Below are 9,076 nucleotides of genomic sequence, written 5' to 3'. Positions count from 1 at the left end.
CAAGACTGAAAAATAAGACAAGGCAAATTGTAAATATACAAACACCTTGGTTCTTTAGGCACTGGGTTACAAAACCGCTTTAAATAAAAGCAGTCTCTGGATTGCCTAAGGGTTCATCCTCAGCACCAATCAACACATTCTCAATCTCTCTCTCTCTCTCTCTCTCTCTCTCTCTCTCTCTCTCTCTCTCTCATATACACGCACACATACACTCACACTCACACGCATACACACACAGATACTATGATCTCTTTTTCCATTTGCCCTCAAAAGAGTAAAACAAGTTTATAATCACCCTAGGATGATTAGTTGGGCTACTAATATTGAGGCAGACACATTTACTCTTTTTCTCCTTCTTGCTTATTAAGAGAATCCAAATTTTGTTTGAAACATCTTTTTTTTAATGTCATTAAATTTATTGGGGTGACATTGGTTAATAAGATTATATAGATTTCAAGTGTATAATTTTATAATACATCATCTCTATATTGCATTGCGTGTTCACCACCCGAAGTCCAGTCTCCTTTCATCACCATGTATTTGACCCCCTTTACCATCTTCTACCTAGCCCCATTCCCCTTTTCCTCTAGTTACCACATACTATTATCTGCGTCTATGAGTTTCTTCTTTGTTTGTGAACTATCTATTAATCCAATTTGAAAGCTATCTTTTCCAGCCTCCTCTCTTGCTCCTATGAATGGCCACATAATAATTTTGGCCAATAAGATACAGAGAGAAGTCTGCCGAGGGTTTCTGAGAAGTTTGCCTTCTTAGTATAGGCTCTATCTTCTCCCCTGTGTCTTCTGACTGAAATACAGAATAATAGCCAAGACATTAGTTGGACACTATAATCAGAATGGGTTCAGAAGCCATCCTTTCAAGGTTCATATAGACCAGCCATGTTTCTTATCATATGGAACTGCTGTAACTTGGAGTACCTTATTTAAAATGTAAAATTATAGACCTCGATCCCAAGAACTATAGTGTAAAAAGTTGAAAATCTATGCTAAATTTTTTTTGATCTCTGTAGGTAGAAGAATAAGGATGTGATCCCATTTTCAGGTGCAAAATATAATCAATCATACCACCAACACAAGGAGAGATATCTGCGCCCCCAACCCCCAGATTACATCTTCTCAGTTCTCTTATTTAATCTCAAAAGATGATAATTGGCAAAAGATGATACATTTTTAATGTTTCAGTTACAAAGATAAAAGATATGCAGAGTTAGCTTGGTGATCACAATAACTTAGGACCACTTTTGAGAAGTGACCGCCTAGCTAACACCATTTCTCAACCTTCCATTGTATCTAGGTAGAGCTCTGTGACTATTTCTCATCATTGATATATAAGCCAGTCATATGTGTTACTTTGTGGCTGAGAAATAAGCATAATTCTGATCTCTTTTTCCATTTCTCAGATGACTCTGAGTACCTAAAGGCAAGAGGACCCACAAGACAGGTCTGGGACGCACGAATGATCACATGGAAGGCCATCTGCCAACCAGGAACAACCACAAAGAATTTTGCATGAATAAGGAATACAATTCCTTTGTGCTAAGCCACCAAGACTTTTGGGTGTATTTGTTGCTAAGTAAGTGTTACTCTAATTAATGTAAAGAGCAAAAATAAAAATATCACATTTTACTGAGTTAAACCTGAGAATGAAAAAGTACGAAAGTGATTGAGCTGGCCTAGAAATAAATGAATTAGGCAAAAATGGGACATTTAAATAGAAATTACTTTATAGGAAATGAAGCAAGTTACAGTTGTGTTCTCCCTTAGGTTTATGACTTCTAAAACTCATACCTACGAGTTACTAAATATATTTAATTTTGCTGCCTTCAATTAGACTGGATATAGTTTACTTTTCTGCAAATAATTTTCCCTATTCCTATAAGCGAGTAAAATTAATACCATACTCCATGTGGCTTTTTAGTGTAGTAGAGACTAGTGTAATATTCAAATTTTTTCTGAATAGGTTATTTCAAGGTGATTATGACTGGATTCAGAAGTCAACTACCTTCTGTGTAAAATTTGTTTAATAGAAGCTAAGAATGTCATCGTTTCTTCCTATAGAATTAGAGAGCTTCTATTCCAGTTTACCCAGGCACCTCTACAAGTTTAAAAAGCAAAATCTTTAGTTTGAAGGGCCATCTTATTCCAGGTCCTTTAAAAACAAACAAACAGACAACGACAACAACAAAAACAGTTTTGGGCTTAAAGAGGCTTTCTTGCAAATGGATTGGGTATCTTACAAAGCCCTTCCATGGCCCAGCAGCAGGAGCCACATGCTTTTCAGTCTAGCTGAATTCAGCAAGATAACAGTCAGAACTGAAAAGAAAAACAAAGTAACAGCCTCTTTTCTAAATTAGTAAGACACCATTTTACTTAATAATTGCCGAAATTTTAAGGGTTAGAGCTTTCAGTGTTCATTTATTGTTCCATAGTCAGAATCTTTTCAGAAAAAAAAAGCTACTTTAGACAACCTTATTTGGGGGGTAGCGTGAATAAGTGGTGAAATGGCACATAGGATTATTTTCCCTTTTCGTTTTGAAAAGTTTATCTACAGCTTCCTCATCACATCCATTTGACTACAGTGTAGGTATAAACCCATTGTTACCCAAGTAACATTCTACTGCAAAAGTCAGATAATTTTTTTTCCATAAAAGGCCCAGATATCAAATGAGAAGAAGCCTTTTACTTCTTTTGAAAGATAAATTAGTTTAGACTAAATAATCACTCTAAATGCTTTAGGATTTATCAGAACTACCAAAACTACATGGTAACAGAGAGTGGATATTGGGGAAGTAACTCCCTTTGCCTTAAAAACAGAACCCCAATTTTATTGAAGGTGACAGAGGCTCAGCTAAAAACACAATTATTCCAGACTCCCCTGCAGGAGTGATGACATTTTTCACAGTTATAGCCAACCATAAGACATAAGTCAAAGCATCTAGGTGATCTGGGAAAGCTCTTGAAGAAAGAGATGATTCAGCTGGAACTTGCCTTTTGCCTTTTGCATTTCCTATTCCCCCTCCTGAAATGTAGTCCGGATACTGAAGGTGGGGCAGACATTTTGAGACCACCAAGCAACAAATCAGAGGATAAAAGCCACATGCTAAGGATGGCTAAGAGAGAGAGAAATGAGCTGAGGTCCCTGAGTACTGTGCGTTTGCCAGTATATGAAGTCCTACTTTAACGTCACTTGACCTTAATATCACTTGAGAAGAACAAAACCTCTCTTTGATTAATCTAGTGAAAGTTAGATTACTTTTATAAGCTGTCAAACCTATACTAAGTTGACTCAATTAGATCGTAAAGAGAATGCTAAAAAAGTTGTTTATAATAAGTTTCCAAACAAGCATTTCAGAAGCATTCACTTACACTAGCAATTATTAAACTAATATATTCATAAACCATTTCTATATATTTCTTAAAATGACTCCTCCAAGGAACTCTACTAAGCAATAACATACACAACTCCCATACATCGATTATTATGAATGCATTTCACCCCTCCATTTATTCATTTAGCAAACATTTATTGAGGACACAGTAAGCACTATGCTAGGGATAGGGATGCAAGGATGAAAAACAAGTGCCTGACTTTAAGAGGCTCAGTTTACTTGAAAATAATAAGGCAAAATATAAAAAAAATATATATATTCTTTTTTTAGTTTTTTGCTTTTGTGGGTTGTTTATTTCATGTACATTAGCTCTACAAGAGATGAATAAGCCTAGCACCACGATCAACGTTAACAAAATAAAAGGGTCTGAACCACCAAAGTGGTGTTCATTGCTTAATATTCTGAATACCTTCATAGTTTGAAAATTTAATTCAGTGTTGCACCAATATGTTCACTAGTTGTGAAAAATAATTGAATGAAATTTCTCATTTGATCCACCACAGAACTTGTTTTCCCAAGACCAGTCTACTGCTAAAAACAGATTAGTAGCACTCCACTTTGTTTTCTGCCATTTCTATGATTAAAATAAAAATCACTGTGTAGCATATCTTTACACCAGTATCAAAGGACAATTATTTACTGGAGTATAGTAGGCGAAACATTGTATTAGGAAAACCACTTTCCACTCACTTCTTCCTCTGTTTCACCTTAGGCACACCATTTAACTTTCTACCTTAGTTTCCTTTGGGGTTCAATGACGAGGTGAAATTAAATCATTGTCTTGTTTCATAGACCTAAAATTCTCTTATTTCCTTGCTCTATTCTCAGTGTGATGCATTAGTAGACAAGTTTCCTAGCTAAGAGCAGCACATTAAGATTATTTTTAATGATGCATGGCCTCTTCTCTATTACTGTTGCCTCAAGAATTATATGTCTTAGCCTGCATCCACATATCAAACCACAATTGGATATATAATTAAATAATATATCATCTTATATCATTTTAATAATACCATATCACTGTTCTCAGGATCAGTATATAGGTCTGGTTTTATTATTTCAAGCTTTCAAGGACATGTCTTGCAGATATTTGAGATAATGAATGGAAATTAGGTGCAAGGAGTACATTGTTTTTAACTTGCTATTGTAAAGTATCTCCCATACCTAGGTATGTGTCTAACAAAGTATATCTCAAAAGCACAGTAATACCCCAATCTGAGAAACTGCTTTCAAAGTCTAACAAAAGGATATATACAAAATCTGAATGCTGAAATTCAGATCTTCCTTTTTAGTATTGACAATGGAAGTAATAAATTGACACATCTGACAGTTATCTGCAAACCACCACAGAGAGGAACCTGCTTTTCTTATCACTTTCATGAAAATATCTGAACTTGAAATACATTGAGCACAACCAGTTTAACCCACCCCATTCTGAATTTGATATATAAGATTAAAAATGCTGTCATCTTGCTTGCAACAAGATGTTTAAGGAACATGAACACTCTTTGCAAACCCTTTAGTTATCATCCTGCAAACCAACTATTACTCCCATTACATATATATAGATATACACACATATTCCCCTATACTCACCACAATGAGTTAAAGGTAGACAAAAGCTCTCGGTGGCAGCCTTTGAGTCATTACTTTGCATTACCATTCCCTTCATTTAGGTGTCAAGGAACATTACTTTACAGACAGCAATTCATTCTATTAGGTTTACTGCAAACACTGAAAGAGGTGTCTTGCACTTGCTGGAAGATTTAGCTTTTATGCTTCTGGTCATTCTTCCCACAAAAAGAATGAGACCAGTTTCTGAGCTATTCTTAACTCTCCTTCCAAAACATTTCAAAAGAGAAATACAAGAAAGACTTCATGATTTTCATGCAAACTCCCAGCCTGCCCGCCTGCCTGCTGCTGCCAATACTTCTTATTCTTGCTGGTGATGACATTCGGCGAGCTCCTCAGTCCCGATGCTTCTTATGTAAGGCTGTCTAGGTCAAGTGTAGGAGACACACTGCTGGCCTGTGAAAACTCATGGAACTCTTCCTTCAGATTAACACTTCAGGGGCAATGGAGGCTGGAGGAAGCTGAGCTTTTACTACATCTTTTGGGGGTAAATATTTTTGCATGATTCAGTGATTTATATGCTATAGTCTTGGCAGATGCCTGTCAGCCATGCTGAGAGGTGCAGAGAAATTACTAAGAGATTCCAGTTCTGTCAGCTTGTTTGAATAAGCATAGTAAATCTTCTAGCAATCCTAGCTTTAAGACACTTAGGAGTAAATGAATCATAAATTAGGGATTGCTTATCAAGCATTATCTTTCACCATTAAGGTATGAATGTTGATTTGACTGTTTAAATTCTGAATACAATCCATTTGCTCAAAGGTGTTGTAAAAGAGTGTTATTAGATGTGGCTATTAGCTTGAAGAGATTTACTGCAGTTCCTGGCTGTTGTGTTGCTCTTGTCTGATCACAAATTTGCTTCCTTTATAAATGAGCTAGATGTTTTCCTATATGTGTCTTCTGTTGTGATTGTGCTAATGTGAGAATGGAGCCTACATAACCTGGCAGTTATGGACTTCAACAAATATTAAATCGTGCCTACTTGGTCCCAAGGTGAATACTGCAGTAAGAGCGCCATTCGATACTAGCACTGAATGATGCTGGGTTAACTGCATTGATTCAAACTGTGCTGCTTGCAGGCATGATCCCAGGTTTGACACGAACAGTTATTCACCCTCTGAGTAAAAGTAGAAACAGCATAACGCTGATTCTGTTTTAGACTCTCACACTGTGTCCTGGTACGGGAATTAGTTAAAATAGCAGGCACTTTTTGAATCCTGCAGAAAAGCCTGGAGAAGAAGCAGGATGAGATTGTGGCAGCAGTGTGATATGGGCAAAGAATTTTAATAAGATTTAACCAGAGATGATGGTACAACAGATGGCACCTAATTTAAAAGATAGGTGGATATTTAAAAAACTGAAGACACAGGCAGCACACTTGAGATGGTTTAGCTTCCTGTGTTCCTTTGGCAAGAGAAGTTCATTCCTTTGGACAGGATGTCGTGAGTTGGTAAAATGAAGGCTGTGTAAACTGTCTTTATGATGTAAAGAGCTAAATGGAAAGTTGAATATTCAGTCATTGGGTGTCTCCCAATGAAGACTGGCATGAGGCAGGTTAATTAGCACACACTCACTAGGCAAAAAGGTAGTTTTGAAGTATCTGAAATTTTTTGCATTCTTTTTATTAAAGGAATAAAAATGAGTGTTGCTACAATAAATTTCTTCCAGGGTACTTTTCATTCTATTATAATGATTAACAGTAGCACATTGATTATTTATGATGGGAATATACTGCTTATAATTTTATGCTATATAATAATTGATTAAACATGTACATGTTTCCCCAAATAATTTGAAGAGACAGTTATGGTTCCTTAGGGCCTGATTTTATATTATAGATGTCAATAGGCATTTTCCCCATAGACTTAGTTTGGCATAAAAACCTCATCAGACCAGGTTTCACTCAGTTTGGCATTTAGAATATTCCTTATAAATGAATATTAAAAATAATGCTTACGTATTTAGTTGTACTCACAACCTTTTTGAGTTTATGTATCTTCAGAATATCACTGTTAGTACTTAAATAGTCCATAAATGATTTTAACATGATACTTTGTATTGGCTATTATTAAAAAGAATTCTTTCTTTGGTAATAAAGCTTAAAAAGTGATATTAACTTCTTCACTTCTAAAGTAAGAGATTTGAGTTATATGAGGTCTAAAGTTAGCTATGGTTCTGCCATCTGTAGATTATATTTCTCTAAACATAAATTAGCTTTATTAATTAATCTCTGCTAACATGAGATTACATTTTTTGGTGAGATTATATTTTTAAATATATACAACATTAGGCCTACATTCATGGAGTGAGTATTACAGGACTGTGGCTCTCAAAGTATGACCTGACCAGCAGCATCAGCATCACCTGAGAACTTTAAGAATGCAGATTCTCAGGTCTCACTTGAGGCTTACTGAATCAGAACCCCTGGGCTTAGGTTGGGGCTATTTGTCTTTTAACAAGTCCCTCAGGTGATTGTGAAGCACGCTAAAGATTGAGGGCCACTAGCTGAGCAATATTTTGCTTAAATACTATGAAAAATAGGTTTTACCACATGCAATCAAATACATATTACATAATGAATTTCTCTATTTTCATGGTTGCCCAGATTTCCTAACGTAAGCAATACTGTGTTTTAAAGTTCTATGCAACTGCGTATTTAGTACATTTTAAGCCTAAGTTTGTCCATAAGAAGCTTCATTTTCCAACAGTTACATTTTTAGCTTTTAGAAGTTACATAGCACGATGGGAAAAACATTAAATGACCTATCTCTTCTATTTGCTCACTGTGTGACTTGGCATGTATCACTGACCCTCTCTGATGTTCAGTTTCTCATTTGTATAATGAGAGGTTAGCCTAAGTCAGGGTTTCTCAACTCGGCACTATTTGACATTTTGGGTCAGATATTCGTTGCTGTGGAGTCTGTCCTGTGCACCATATGTTGTTGAGGAGCATCCCTGGCTTCTACTCGCAAGGTACCACTAGTCATCTATAGTTATAACAATCAAAAATATTTCCAGACATTAAACATGTCCCCTGAGGGCAAAATTGCCTTTCCCACCCCTTCACACCTTCCCCATTCCTTCCCCATGTATGAGAACCATTGGCCTAAATTAACTCCACTGTGTAAAGTTCTATTATATTAAATAGTACGACAAATGTATTACTTCTCCTTTTAAAAGAAGGCAGGTTAAAAATTACAAATAAATAAATATATTTCCTACTGGTAGAACACAGGCATAAGCTGGGTCTTTGTTGCCCACTTGAAAATCTAGGTGTAATTTGCTCAAGTACCTACCAATTTCACAGTCTAGAAGTCCAAAACTCTTCTGCAACTTCTCAGGGACTGAAAGTCTTACATTATCCTCTGTGTCCTGAAGTCCTGGTTCCATGTATACTACCTTATTATTCTAAAGAAGTGACCCAGATTCCAACCGTCACTAGTTTCCACCAGAGATTTATCTATATTAATCATCTTTTGGGTTTAATAGATTTTGCTAAGGATTTGAGCTCTTCTCTGTCATCTTCCCCCTCCCTATCCCATCTTCACTCTTCACCCCCTCCCTGAAAGATGCTCCAAGGGCTACAATTTTTTCTTCTAGGATGCACAGTAGTCCAGCTTTTCACAGGTGTTATACCCAGGTGTAAGTGCCCAAACCCATCAAAAAATTCAGAAGATCAAGGGCCTTCAGTTTAGGACCATCTCCCCCTTACAGAAAGCAGTTGAGTCATGTTATAAAATCATAAAGTCATAGGGCTAGAACAAATATTGAGTTTAAGTTCATTTTTATGTGTTTAGAATTTATACTGAATAATAGCTCCTGCCCTTAAAATTACATATGTTGTATGTTAGTCTTAGAATTTTAAATTATATCTGCCCATGAATTGTTACTTCAAATAGGTCAGCAATTTAGTCCTGACACTTTCTGAAGCAGATATGTGTGGTGGAAATAGATAAGCCTACATGCGCACACATACACTTCCCAAGAGGTAAAAATTCTTTTTAATATGCTGTATTATAAATTCAAATTAAGTGT

At 36.1% G+C, this 9,076-nt stretch overlaps 1 protein-coding gene across 1 annotated transcript in view; it reads left to right on the top strand.

Moving 5' to 3' along the window:
* Nucleotides 1-5,304: 5,304 nt before the first annotated feature.
* The window catches only part of SCN1A (sodium voltage-gated channel alpha subunit 1), a 126,714-nt gene continuing 122,942 nt past the window's right edge, over nucleotides 5,305-9,076 (top strand). The window contains exon 1 of the mRNA XM_006921151.3: nucleotides 5,305-5,528. The gene's annotated coding sequence lies outside the window, so the exon portion shown is untranslated. The remainder of the gene's footprint in view (nucleotides 5,529-9,076) is intronic.

The sequence above is a fragment of the Pteropus alecto genome, unplaced genomic scaffold (genome assembly GCF_000325575.1).
Source record: "Pteropus alecto unplaced genomic scaffold, ASM32557v1 scaffold3, whole genome shotgun sequence".
Taxonomy (NCBI): Eukaryota; Metazoa; Chordata; class Mammalia; order Chiroptera; family Pteropodidae; genus Pteropus; species Pteropus alecto.
This window is presented reverse-complemented; position numbering and strand designations above follow the sequence as displayed.